The sequence below is a fragment of the Canis lupus genome, chromosome 17, assembly GCF_048164855.1.
Source record: "Canis lupus baileyi chromosome 17, mCanLup2.hap1, whole genome shotgun sequence".
NCBI lineage: Eukaryota > Metazoa > Chordata > Mammalia > Carnivora > Canidae > Canis > Canis lupus.
The window spans coordinates 33,207,886-33,222,649 of NC_132854.1; the positions used below are offsets into that span (position 1 = coordinate 33,207,886).

The 14,764-nt window shown below is 40.4% G+C and overlaps 1 protein-coding gene across 7 annotated transcripts in view; it reads left to right on the forward strand.

The window, feature by feature from the left end:
• The window catches only part of KLF12 (KLF transcription factor 12), a 590,400-nt gene that overhangs the window by 44,157 nt on the left and 531,479 nt on the right, over positions 1-14,764 (forward strand). For all 7 annotated transcript variants that reach the window (XR_012009964.1, XR_012009965.1, XM_072782791.1 and 4 more), the window contains one exon: positions 659-737. The gene's annotated coding sequence lies outside the window, so the exon portion shown is untranslated. The remainder of the gene's footprint in view (positions 1-658; positions 738-14,764) is intronic.

The window sequence follows — 14,764 nt, forward strand, 5'->3', positions numbered from 1 at the left end:
TACCTACCACAAGCATCTGCGGCTCTCTGCCCTAGGGCCTTCCCTGGCCACAGGAGCATGCCTGGCCTATCCAGGGCACAGGCCTGACATTTGGGGGAATTAATACCTTTCACCAGGAAAGGAGAGAAATTCAGTGTGTGAATACCCCAGTTCTCCCACCCCAGCAGAGGGAGACAGCTATGGGGCATGTCCTACTCAGTCTTCTAGAGGTCCCTGGCAGGATGGGTCACCAAGTACTTCTCTTAGCTTTCTTCTCTTCTCTGTGTTACTGCCTCACTCTTGTACAAGCCATCCTGGGATCACCTCCAAATATAAGTTGCCTGTCTCACAATCTGCTTCTGGGGGAACCCAAACTGAGCAGTTGGTTACTGGTGAAATTGAAGAAGGATAAGGAGTATTTGGAGATGATGATAGAGAATTCCATAGTGTATATCCACCCTAGAAATCAGATGCCCATCCCCATTTTCTATTTCTCCTAGTAGCAACGATATATCCAAACTGTGTTTTTCATCCACTGAATGTGAGTCGTGGATCACCAATACTGACAGTGACAAAGAGACACGATCTAATTTACAAAAATCTACAAAAATATAACAGTGTATTTGCATAGTTGTGTGCCTGTTACTGATCTTGGGTTGTCTTGGTTTCCACCTCACAGAGAATGAGTACCCATGAAGCCAAGACATCTCTGCGTTAACAAGGACTCGAAAGACAATCAAGAAACACTCATTTCACAGGTAAGGCAACTGGGGCACAAGAAAGAGAAATGACGTTAGCACAGTCACCCAGTTGGTAAGTGGAGACGTGCAAATAAGATCTGGATTCTCTGTCTCTCTGTCTAGTATGTCCTACCCCACCGCTGTCTGCCAGCAGGAAGAGGAAAAAAAAAAACCCTTAAAAAGTCATAGGAAACTATTGTCTTATCATATCCATGGTAGAGGACTGAGACCAACTGTTTGTTGTTGTTTTGTTTTTGGTTTTTTTTTTTTGAGACAAACTGTTTTGAGGGCAGTTGCTCTCAATGCTAACCAAACGTTAGTTTTTAGTGGCAAAAATCATGATTCATAAAATTCTAAAAATGTTCTCTTACACGTGTAGTTTTTCTTTTTTCTGAATGGGAAGATAATAGAAGTTAATGTGTAAGAGAAGCAGTTCAGTCCCCTCAGGTAATGATAAGGTATGTATCTAAGTGACCTTAGTCATTTAATACAAACCAGACTGTTCAACTACTGCAGAGAATAGCTGTTAATTACCTATCAAAACATCACTCACCAGAATTCAGAAATGAAAGTCAAACAGGGAAAGATAGGTCCAGCTGAACACATCTGGAAAGAGGCAACAGAGGCATCCAGTGTTGCACTGGAGTTTGGAGGATATTAATGCAGTTGTTCTATGGAAACTAATTTGGGTCCATAACATCAAACATATAAGTACATCATTTGTATTATCTATAACTGAAATAACCCAAATCATTTTCCACAGCAAGCTCCCAGGCTCCCAGGTGCCAAAACTTGATTTCCATCTAATTATGACCTTCTGTCAGGTTGCATCTAACTTTCTGGGGGACTCTGTTAAAGTACTAAGTTCTCAATGGGGGTTCAGGGGGGTGAGTGGGCTTTGGATCTTGGTTATCAGTCCACACATTTTTTTGCTGCATCTGCCACATGCTGACCCTCCCTCAAGCTACTTGTGGACTGCCAGGTTTCTGTGCCGTGGTTGCATTCCTCCTGGTAGCATGGGAAAATGCTGTTTCTCCTCCTGTCACGCTGAGGAGTGTGGGGACCCTGGCAAGCTGACGTACAGGTCCACATGCCAGAATACCACTCAGGACATTTCCTCTGTTCCCGAGCCCTGCTGCTCTCTCAAGCCCTACTCAGGAAAGGTAGCTCTATGTCTCAGGTTTCCAGCCTTGTCCAGGTCCTGGGCCTCAGGCCAAAGAGTACAGGCAGCAAGGTTTCCAGGGAACAAACCAGCCTCTAAGGCTCATACTTCCCACTGCCCATATACTTCCCACAGTCTAGACATCACTATTGGGAAAACTAGCCCTGACTGATCAAAGGTCCTTCCAAACATTGCCATATATTTTGACCTTGACTTCTGAAGATTCCCAAGAGCCAAATATCTCCCTCTTTTTTCTCTCTGTTCTTTGATGCCTCATGGATTTGCTGCTTGACTAAAGAGAGTGTCACAACTGTGACAACCAAAAAAGGGAAGGTTAATCATCAATTAATATATAAAAATATGTCCCCAGGGATCCCTGGGTGGCTCAGCGGTTTGGCGCCTGCCTTTGGCCCAGGGCGCGATCCTGGAGACCCGGGATCGAATCCCACGTCGGGCTTCCGGTCCATGGAGCCTGCTTCTCCCTCTGCCTGTGTCTCTGCCTCTCTCTCTCTCTCTCTCTGTATGACTATCATAAATAAATTAAAAAAAAAATTTTTTTAAAGAATTAAAAAAAAATGTCCCCAGTGATACTTAGAAAATTTTTAATTCTTACTCTGCCTTTTCATGTGTAATATAAGAGTTAAAGTGTGATTAAAATTGATACCGGTGAGGGTCCTGGTGGCTCCATCAGTTAAGCGTCCGTCCCTTGATTTCAGCTCAGGTCATAGTCTCAGAGTCAGGAGATCAAGCCCCATGTTAGGCTCTGTGCTCAGTGGGGAGTCTGCCTCTCTCCCTCTCCCTCTGCCCCCTTGTGCACACTCTCTTTCTCACACTCTCAAATAAATAAATAAATAAATCATTTTTTAAAAATGAGACTGGTGAATGACAGTGAGTCTCCCTATAAATCGTAGGCCATTTCCAGATGACATGGCAATAGTTCACAAAAATCTTAGAGAGAAACCCAATTCAGAATCTTCTACAAAATAAAAGGAAATCTCACTGCTGATAAGCCCACCCCACCGTCATCACCAATGAGAAGTCTTAGCTCAATCTTACCCATTCACAGTAGGCTGAAAGCCTCGTGATCTCACCCACAGTAATTTACTCACTGGGTTGATCATCCCCAGCTAAGGATTTCATTACAGTTGATTTACAACACTAACCTTTACTACAATCCCACCCAGATCCATACTGGTACTCAACTGCTCATCTTCACAACAAAGGTGAGAAGGGCAACTTCCAGCCTCTTGATTTGTAATGCACAGGCCCCAGGCCCCAAAGCAAGGAGGGACAGGACTGGAACTGGAGTTCGGGTATCTTTATTCAGGTCACGTGCTGGGGGGGTTTTCATTCGTTTTTCTTCTTGTTTCTACTCACTGGTCCATGCTGATCCCAGCGTTAGCCAGAGACTTGAACAAATTACAACTTAAACTTGAAACCGTTCATTTCTAACTTCTTTAAGAGAACTAGGTGTCATCTCAATAGATGATGGCATTAGAGTAGAACCTAAGAAAACCTAACAAAAGTGTTATTTGAAATTTATGGAAATACATTTTTCTCCTCAATATGCAGTAGCAGTCACTGGATAAAGTTAGTTTTCCTGTGTATATACCAGGCTTATTTAGCAAGAAAGCATTTCTTAGAAAATAATTTCTAGACTAGAGACACAATTTTAATTAAGTCGAACCCATTCAATATAATAGAAGCTACAGATAACTGCTTTGTGGATATCCTTTTCAGGTCAAAAATAATTTGGTAAAACACCTTCCTGAAATTATATCCATTTTGGGTCTCACTACATCATGCAATTGAAAGCTAAATGAAATTCTGATTAGTAGCCTGCTGCTAAATGATACAACATAAAAGGCTAAATGCCATATAATTGATAAGCAACAAAAAACTCAACTAGTCTGTATACCCTAAGCAAATGAGCATACTTCAAAAACAATGATGTGATATCTCATTATCAATCTCAAAATTACATTCTGGCACATTCAGTGTGCTGAGTAAAGAGGGTTTTTTTTGTGTGTTTTTTTTTTTTTCTTTGTTCCCAAAGACCATCCCTTACCAAGTTGGAGAAAGGGTTTGTTCTCTTATTAACCAGTATTTATTGAGCACCTACCTGGGACCAGTTACCATGCTAAGCATTATGGGTCCTTAAAGGATAATAAAAATGATTACTTCCTCCTAGTAATTTACTAAATATTTCTCAAAGAAGAAGTGTGAAGAAATGATTATTTCCAAATATAAGTTCTAGACAGTAGAAAATACATCTTGATAGAAGTGAAAGCAGGCAACTCTTGCAGGCACCAGTCTTTTCTCCTGACCTTCTTCCCTTGGCATCCTCTGTCTGACAAGCACAGTGCCTACCATTCTGAGGGGAGACACTATTTCCCATTGAGCTCCCCAATTATAGCCATCTTATCTTTTCTTTAATTACTCAGAGCATAAATGAAGTAAATCCTAAATATTCAAATGTGGTTTATTAGCAACCAAGGGATAACAAAAGAGAAATAAATACACACTCACATATACACTCATGTGCACACACCAATCATGGCACATGATCATATGGCTTAGGATGTATATATATTTATCTTGGGGAGTTGCCTTACTGCTGAGCTCTCCTGTCACTCCATCTGCAAGAGACCAACTTTAAAATTTGCCAGCATGGAAGCATGCTCAAAGACGTCCACATTCAGCCAACAATAGAATGATCATAACTGTGGACTTGATGTCAGATAGATACGAGTTCAAATCCCAGTTTTGTCACATGTCTGTATAGATGTAAACCAGGAGATATCTATTATCCTTTGGAAAATAACGTTTTGAAAAAAATAATAATGCCTTCCTCACTGGGTTGTTTTCAGAATCAAATAACAAGCACTTGGCACACTGCAGAGTATAAGTGCACAATAAATGGTAATTAATATTACTATCATTATAATAATAATTATTCAAAAGCCATAAAAGATAGCAAGACCCTGCTATCTTAATTTTCATTTTCTGTCACAAGACCTGCCTCTGGAAAGTCCACTGTCTTCCAAAAAGACTATGCTCACACTTAGCAATGGTCCTACTAACAGACGTGAACAGGATCATTTACTCAGTAAAATACCCTAAACATACAATCCTAGGTGTCATATACATATACTGAGTAGAGATCATTTTGTTACAAATGTATAGAAGAGGGTTAAACAATAAATATAAAAGATAGTTCAAGGCTTGACAATAATGAGCAAACAGAAAGTATAGATCAGATTTGAGAGAGAGAGAAAGTTGTTGGTAAATGTTATACTTCTGAAAAAGGCTCTTTGGTCAGGTAAGTTTTAGAAACCTTGATTTTAAAAAGGAAAAAAAAAATTATTACTGCAAGACTTCCAGAATCTGCAATAAGCTAACAAGCAGTATATAGCTTAAATAGCAAATATATAATTTATAGTATTTCCCTAATTCATGTATGCTGAACTTTCACAAACATGTTACTGTTTTTTAATAATGGTAGAGATAGTTCAAGAACTGGTGTTTTATGGAACATTGAGAAATACTGGTGAATTTAAAAAAGCATTATTATTCTAGAAGACCGATAGCTCCATGGGCTCTAACAAGCTGTCAAGTTTTAATGGGAAAGAGATTTAATCTCTTTGAAGAATGGATAGGATAAACCATTCAAGGTAGGAATTAACAGGAAAAAAACCCCAAACATGTAGCTACTTAAAGATATTTTTTGCATATTCATTTATTTATATACCCTTCCATTTTTATTTATTCATAATTTTAATTTCTACAAAGGATTTGAGGTGGCTCCCAGATGTATGTTTATACCATACCACCATTTAGCTACCACTTCAAAATAGTCCTTTATATTCTGTGATGCATTGTGATTCACAAAGTCTCCATATGCAGAGTTCATGAAATATAACGTGCTTTAAAATGATGGAGATAGGAGGAGCAGTCTTGTCAGTAATCCTGATTCTCAGCCTTCATAGAGATTCCTGTACTTTTAACATGTAACTCAGCTGACTCCATGCAAGTAATGTAAGAGTCCATTTTTTAAATGTTGCTTTAGATTAATGTTATTTAGAAAAGAGAGCTAATCACAAACTTTCATTTCTCATCACATTCTAAAAACAGTATTTCTTTAGATAGAGAGGTGATGACAGATAGATAATAGATACATAGATGGATGGATAGATGATAGGTGAGTGGATAGGTAGAAAGGTGGTAGATAGATAGAGATTCCAAGAGTATTACAAGAATAAATTATGAATAGAAATAATCTGGACTAGGGATTTCTAATCCTATGCTAAAATAATCTGTCCTAACAAGGAGATGACTCAAACTTCGAACTTACTTATTTCAGAGTCAGAAATTAAGGAAGAAGGGGAAGAAGGGAAGGAAGAAAAGGAGGAAAGCAGAGGGAAGGGAAAGTGGGAAGAAAAAAAGGGAATAGAGCTGGTAGTTATAGTTAAATATTCCTGATTTCATTAAGATGGTTTAAAAGAAAGAATTTACTGGGGTACCTAGGTGGCGCAGTCATTTGGGCATCCAACTCTTGGTTTCTGCTCAGGTAGTGATCTCAGGGTCTTGAGATCAAGCCCTCCCACCCTTGGCTTCATGCCTATCACAGAGTTTGCTTGAGATTCTCTCTCCCTCTGCCCCTCCTTCTCTTTGCACGCACACATGTGTGCATGCTCTCTCTCTCAAATAAATAAATAACTAAACAAACAAATAAATAAAAATAAAACAGCTTGGGCTGAAGGATTGACAATGTTTCTGTGATAGGCCCTGCAGAAGTGAGCAACAGCTCAAGTTCTCATATCTAAGGACAGGTGAAGTCCACTGACTCCGCTGGCAGCCCCATCTAAGGAATCCTTTGGAAGGGGAGCCTAGCAACAAGAATCATTCAAGAGTAAAGAAGGTTTGGGTTAATAATTATAAGCCTCTGGAAAAATCACATCTGTAATTCTATTTTTCAATATGATTTCTAGCAACTAAAGGATTAACAAAGGGGAAATGAATGCACACGAAACAGGGCACAAAGTGGTATGGTTGGCACAGTCCTTGGGGGGGTGGGGTGCCTACTAAATGACCCTGAACAACAGTTGTCAGTTCTAGCCTATCCCAGCCCCATCCCCACCTCCCCTAAGGACTACCTGCTATCTGTGTCCTCAGCCACACCCATCTGGGCACCACTGACTGACTCAGCCTAGCAGAATTAGAAGCTTTGCCCCTGCCCACTTGCAAGTGGGGTCTGGAAACTGTCCATAGTCGTCTTAAGTCATTGAACCTGGAGGTCAACAGAACCTTCTGTGCCAGGAGGAATATTACATTTCAGGTTCCCTAACTAACCCTCACTGGCAGGGCCAGCCCTGACTGACTGACCCTTCAGATCAAGCTTGCAGTGCTTGTTTTCTCTTGAGAGTATCTTCCTCAAGGTATGGGGATTAGGAACATGACTTTGAACACCAGCCAGCCAACTCAAGAGTGAGGCCTTTCCAACCTGGCAGGGGAGAGTGGGAAGATGGGGAAAGATGGAAGAATTTGAATCCATTGGAGGAAGCAGGAAGAGGGAAGCAGTGCATTGGAAACTTAGGTAAGCACACTGCATTTTCAGCCAGAAGCTCAGTCACAGTGAGGATCTGAACAGTAAAAACTCACACTACAAAAAGCAAAAATTAGACCATCAAGGATGAAGATTGCAAGGAAGGCCTCACTTTAGTGAGCACTTAGCTACCTGGGTAATTGATCCAGACACATCAGGCACCAGGCTCAGGTCCATGGTGAGGACACTTTCGTTAAACTTGCACCAAGGATGGGCTCAGATCAGAAAGCAAGGTGTGGCTGTTTCCAGGGGATGGAGTTCCTGGGTATTTTTTTAGAAGAACTGGGTGAGACTGAGATTGACTTTCCTCTGTGATGTTGAAACAGCAACACTTTTCATTAATTATTCTTTGAATGTTGACATGTTTTCTTTACCACTTTTGGCACTTCTATCTTCTCACTGTTTTTTCAGTGTGGTGACTAATGCACACAATGGTTAGAAGGGAAAAAAATTAACTACACAATGCTGGGTTCGTTTTTACTGCAGTCTTGATTTTTTTTTTTTTTTAATGTTTGATGGAATAAGACCATCAGTCACTGGCATGTCAGACATAATGAGTGCCTGGCAGAGCTTAGAACCCAATGCCCACAGTTCTTGTTCCCAGAAAAGGAGGTGAGCTCCCTAGCAAAGAAGCTGTTCTTGCCCCACCCCTTCCCTAACACATCCTTCAGCACTTCCTTTGGCATGTCTTATGGTCCTACCCTTCTCAGTGTCCCATACCCCTCTCCTTCCGGGGCTCTCTCCCCCCTAAATCTTACAGGGTACCTTTTTTTCACCCCTTCTTCCTTTCACTTGCTGATTCTTGTCTGCATCCCTTCTGCTCATGACCTCACAGACATCTCTGGGCACGATTTCAAGATCTCTCTGAAATAATTTGACATATCTGTCATCAAAATTTCTTACTACTTAAAGCACAAAGAAAACAGATCTACTCCTTCTTCTAAGCACAGAGTTGTGTGTGTGTGTGTGTGTGTGTGTGTGTGTGTGTGTAGAACTGCATCTCCCTCATTCCCTGACAGGCTAATTGCACCCTGAATTAGTCAGACATTCTCTCTCAGCACATGACTTCTACCATATATGCATCCATTGATATATTTTTTTAATTGAGATAGAATTGACATATAACACTGTATTCATTTCAGGTGTACAATTTAATGTTTCAATGTTTGTATATATTGTGAAATGATCATGTCTCATTAACTTCTATCACTATACATGGTTACGATTTTTTTCTCTTTTTGTGTTGAGAACTTAGAAGATTAGCGTCGTAGCAATTTTCAAATATACGTTACAATATTCTTAACTGCAGTCATTATGCTATACATTACATCCCTGGGACTTGTTTATTTTATATCTGGAAGTTTGATGCATCCATCTATTTATTGGATTCATATTCACTGGGTCCTAACTATCTTTTGCTTAGGCTCATCATAATGACCCTCACCCTTCTCTCCAAACATACCTCAGAACCTTCACCCTATGCCTTTAATAGGTGTCAAATGTGTCACATTTCTGAGCCCCCGATCAAGTGTCTCTGGCAAGGCTTATTGCAGTTATAGAGCTTAGAGACCACTGAGTGACCTGATTACCAAAGAGAGCACTTGAAATGACAGCATAGGGCAGCACAACCACACTTCAACCCTCCGCCAGCCTCAGGGAGCCTCTCCATGGTACAATTAAGCACAGTTAACTTCCAGAAATTGTCTACTGACTCCATCTACTTAATCAGGGAATGACTGAAGAAACTCATCCTTATGATATTCACATACAGAAAAATTCTCTAAGGAAATCATCAAGCATTTTCCAGTTAAGAACCCCTCAAAAGACTAGCAGACAACATTTTTTTAAAAGTATTTCCTATGTATTTATATATAAAAAACAAAAAACTATAAAGCCTACTCATCAGAACTTTCAGGTTCCACATGTTTACCTCAAATACAATTATGGTTGATGGAAACCAAATTTAATGAGTAAGAAGCCTGTTGTTTTTCCAACTCTCACCTGTGAGAGTTGGAAGTCTCCCAACCTGAGAGTTCAAGTCCTCCCCTACCCCACCCCACCTCCACTCACCCCAAGCCCCATCCAAACTCTCCCACCCCCCAGCCCAAGCTGTTTGAGGACATCCCTGAGAAGCCTTGTGATCCAGACACACCTATTATTTCCATTGGGGCCTGGCTCTACTCCTCTTTTCCACATGCATTTATCAAAGAGGGAGAGAGAGAGAGAGAGTGTGTGTGTGTGTGTGTGAGAGAGAGAGAGAGAGAGAGAAAGAGAAAGAGAAAGCAAGACAGAGAGAGAGACATGGGGCAGAGAGGAGATGCTTCTGCTTTCAAAGCACTTACTGTATAGTAGAAACATAAGAATGGACGTTTACTTAATTATCAAATATTTGCTATTTGCCGTGCTAGGTTATTTACATCCATCCTATCACTCAATCTTTGTAGCTTCCTCAATAAAATATGTATTATTGTTATTCCCACTTTAGAAATAAAAAATTTAAAATAGGGACAGAGAGAGACTAAATAACTTGCATAATCACATACCAAGTGTCAGAGAGTGATTTTGTCTTGAACACATGTTTAGATTTTCTCAAACCCATTTTCCCACCATCATTTCCCATCTTCCTACTTCATCCTCTGGTGCCCCTACACCAGCAATCCTTCAGCCTCCTTGAAACTGACAGTTCATTGATGCCACTCTTGTTTTCCCTCCTTCCCCAGCTTAAAATCCACAGTCAATCATCATAAACACTCACTGGCATGCACCTCCAGGTCCTTTCTGGTTGGCTCCCTTTGCATGCTCACTTGGTAAAAATCCAACCCTGATTAAACCCAATGCTGCATTTCTTCTGTGTCTGCTCCCTCCCAGCTGCTCAAGGCTGGAGAGAAGCACACAGGCAAGAGGACTGGTCCCTGATGAGACATAAACTTTAGGCCACCCTTAATGGTGGGCACTTTTATGATTATTGCAACACGCAACAAAGAGCTGGCTAGAACACAAAACAGAATGGAGTAAGTTCCCAAGTGCTTCCCAAGATGAAGCCTACTCATCCATAGATTGGGGATCACTGGTTGAAATTGTATTAATTGAGGAAAGCTATTTCTCCTACTTTCCTTAAGCTCTCTTTGCTCTTCCCAGGAACATGTGAAATTTACTTTCAGAAACAATGTCCCCACCTGAATTAACAAAAAGAGAAACTCACATGGCTCTTAAAGAAGTATGAACAGTCTGTCTGCTGACCAATAGGGTTGCATACAGATGTCATGAGAGGAAGACTGGCTGGCTGACTCCAAAGATCCTCACAGCCACAGCATTTTCACCTTCAACCTCTCAGGCTCAAAAACCTCATGTTTTCGGGCCACTAAGAGCCAATACAAGCTTTCAGTGTAAAGTCACAGTAACCAAACTGGCAAACCGATATATAAAACCAGAACTGAACTACAAACAGGCCTATTACAAAGTCTCCAATATTGGAATTGGTATAAGCCCTCTTCCTCCCCTGTACAGGAAGCCAAATCATAAGGATAAGTTTGACTGGTGAGCTTGTAACAGAGGAGAAGTTATCTTAATTGAGTATATAATGGCATTAGTCTACGGTCCCCTAGGTCATCCAGTGCCACAATACTAATAATAGCTTTGCCAATGGGACTGGAAGCCTGATCCTTGGTTGGCCCCGAGCTCCCCTCCTTGGCACAGTCCTTGGATGAACACTTATCAATATTGGTCCTTGGCATCCTTCTCCCATAGTAATGAAAATACCTTTCTTCGATAACATCAATTCAGTCAATCTGGGTACTGTTATATTCCATAGTTTAAGAGAATTTGACATAACTCTGGTTTTTTATTCAGTGATTTCACAAGTAAATTCTCAGAGTTCAGTGAATATGACATATTTACAAATTCTTGGGGAATCCCTTTTTGCAGTTTCCACAAGACATCCATGGGGAATTCCAGAATAAATAGGAGGAAAGTACCACCTAAATTCTATTTTGGGAGATAAGAAAAAGCAGGTGGATGCTTACAGAATTTTTTCTCCCTTCTCTGCCTAAGTACAGGGCTATACGTCTTGATACGTGCCAGAAAATTGATTATGGAGGAAAATTCAACTAATGGTAGCAAAGATCCCCCCAGATTTCCCCTGTGTCTCTGATATTTTTTTCAAAGAGTTATCATTACAGCAAAATGCTGCTGTTTAATCCACGTCATCCCTGTGCGCCAGAAAATCTGTAAAATCTGCAACCACAAGGAAACTGTATTATACCATCTCGTCAATTCTAAACAATCTAAACTGCCTTCATCATCAAGAGCATTTGTGATATCCATTTTACCACGGTATAATAAGCAAGATATCAAAGATATTGTTTTCTTTGCTTTGTCTTTTCTGCACGCTCAATTTAGGTTCTTTGAAATCTGGTCAAAAGAATGTAGCTTACTGCCTCCAAACTCATTATTAGTACAATAAGATAATATTCACAGAATGCAGTAAGTATAGACGGAATTCAAACTACTGATGGCTATATTAAGATCATATTTTTCATCTGAAAGAGTCTTTTTTTTAAATTAATTACAGAATACCAGTTAATTCCTCGGAGCATTTAGATTTTTTACCATAAGTAATTAACTCCTCTGACCTTCCCTCATCTTTTACACTGTGAACCACCATCGTTAGCATCATGTCAGATGTGCTTTCTCATACTTGCCACACAGAGATGCAAATCTCAGCAATGACGCTCTGACATCTAGATGTAGATGTGCACAACTCTGCGGAGCCCCCCTCTCATTGGAGGCTTCCTGCACACAGACTCCGAGTTCTGATACAAATGCCACCAAGGTGATCTTCACCATCTGTCCAGCATTTCTGGGGATGCATCGCGGGCACATGTTGGAAGGGGAACAAGTTGATGTTTCCCTCGCACTGGTCTGTGCTATTTTTTCCACCCACCAAGCCAGTAAGCTGTACAAATCTCTGGCAAGCAGCCACTTTCAATTTTCTCAGAAGCCGAGAGAGTGGTTCCCCTATATTTCAAAAAGGCAAAGACTGCCTTATGAACCTAATCATTACTTAGAGAATGATAGCAAAGAATCAAGCCCATTACTTTTTACGCCTAAAGAATCAGCCTGGGCTGCATTCTAAATGTTTCAACTCCTCTTTTCCAGAGGACAAAAAAGTAGTGTAGAAAATGGGCTCTCCTCCAGGGGAACCACCCACCTTCTGACACTCTGAGTACAAGAATGTGCTATTTCTACTCCATCCTGGAACTCCCAAGTGGAATGCGACCAAACCCTAGCACCAGGTGGCCCTCCTTGAAAAGTACACAGTTGTCATCCGTTTAAAGCAGGATGTATCCACTTTTAACAGAGGCAGATCTGAAAATGTTGACTATTTCTTTTGATATCTGTGACTGGGGTTCTAGGGCTGATGTTCAAGTGTGGGTTTTGGAGAAGGCGGGCTGGATGTGGTATGGCAGCAGGAGGACTGGGACACTGACATGGAACAGGATTTGAGAATGAGAACTCTTAAGAGCAAGGAAAGAAATTCCAAAGGGAAGTGAACGAGTACCAAAAATAACCCTTCTATGTAGAAGAAGTGTCCAGGGGAAAGTTACTGAAAATTCCCTTTGCAATGGAGCTGAGGTAGTTGGTTTACTTTTCCATTAATACTTTAATATACAGTTGCTATGATTTTTTTAAAAATTCCTCATTAGTCTCATATTTTAATTTGATTTGCTGAATGTTGCCAACTCCCATTTCCAAAAGATCATTTGTAATTCATTTCTTTAAAAACTAAATTAAGTGACTGCTCTTTGTGAAACACTTTGCTATATGCCATGGTAGACGCAAGATTAATAAAACATCACAAGTTTTATTGATAAGACAAGATCATTAAAATGTGGCAAGCATTCAGCCACATTCTGAATGCTTGGCCATTCAGTCAAGAATGAGAAAATAAGACAAGGTTCTTAGGGCAGTCATTTGCTATTTTTAAGCCTTGACTTCTTAATTTATCAAGTGAGAAAATATATCAGGAGGTCTCTCAGTATACAATGTTAACATTCCTTCATAGGTCTTGCTTCCTTTTCCCTCACTACCTCTTCTTTAAGGACCTCCTTTTTTTCTCTCTCTCTCTCTTCATTGCAACACTTTCTTCTTCTAACTCCTTATTTCTTCCCTAGGCAATTTCATCTATTCCCACTGCTTTAATTTCCACTTACAGACTTATGATTTCCGAATATAAACGGATAGGTAATAGAGATGGAGGGTCGGGGTGGGAGGGAGAGAGAGGCAGGCAAACTTATCCCCCGGTCTTCAAACCTAATATTCAGCTTTCTGCTGAGTATCTCCACTTATATGTCCCCAATTCCATTCAAACTTCCATGTGCAAAATTGAAAATCTTCTGTTTTTGTACTCATCTTATTCCTTTTCTAAGTTTAGAACAGTTAACTGCAAATTTGTTGTTGCCACCGCCTTCCTCAAATTCAGCAATGGTTAGTCACCCCCAGGTGTGCTTTTCAATCTGGAATACACATTCCCTGGGAGTCCTGGCAACATGCCAGGAGAATTGAAAACCCCAGCAGAATATCTTCTTGGAAATTCAATTTTATTTGATGGCAAGAAGTTTAAATTTTTATTTTAGTATCAAAACTAATAGGCAGGGGCACCTGGGTGACTCAGTGGTTGAGCATCTGCCTTTGGCTCAGGCTGTGAACCCAGGATACTGGGATAGAGTCCCGCATCAGGCTCCCTACAGGGAGCCTACTTCTCCCCCTGCTATGTCTCTGCCTCTCTCTCTCTCTCTGTCTCAAATAAATAAATAAATAAATAAATAAATAAATAAATAAAATCTTAAAAATAACAGCAATAGCAACAACAAAAATAATAGGCAAATACACAGTAGAATGCAAAAATATGAAAGGAGACTTCAAATAAATTTTTTACTTGTGCTGGTCCTTCTCGAGGCATTGTACTCAAAATCCATGGGGGTGGGGCATGCAAAATATTTTCCTTTCCTCTTTGGAATACTTTGGAACAAACAAAATAGAATGCAAAAGAGAACCAAGACTTCTTATATAGCACTGACAATTCTCTGTCATCTGGTCTACATCAATTGACCAGATGCCTCATCTTCTTCCTCTCCCACAGGGGCTCCAAACCATAGCAAGTTACCTTTATCTCCACATACTGTGTTGTTTCATCCTCAAAGGACAGAGTTAAACAAGGATATGGAATATGGAGAACAATGAGTAATTTGTGATGGTGTGAGTTTAGGGGACCTGGTT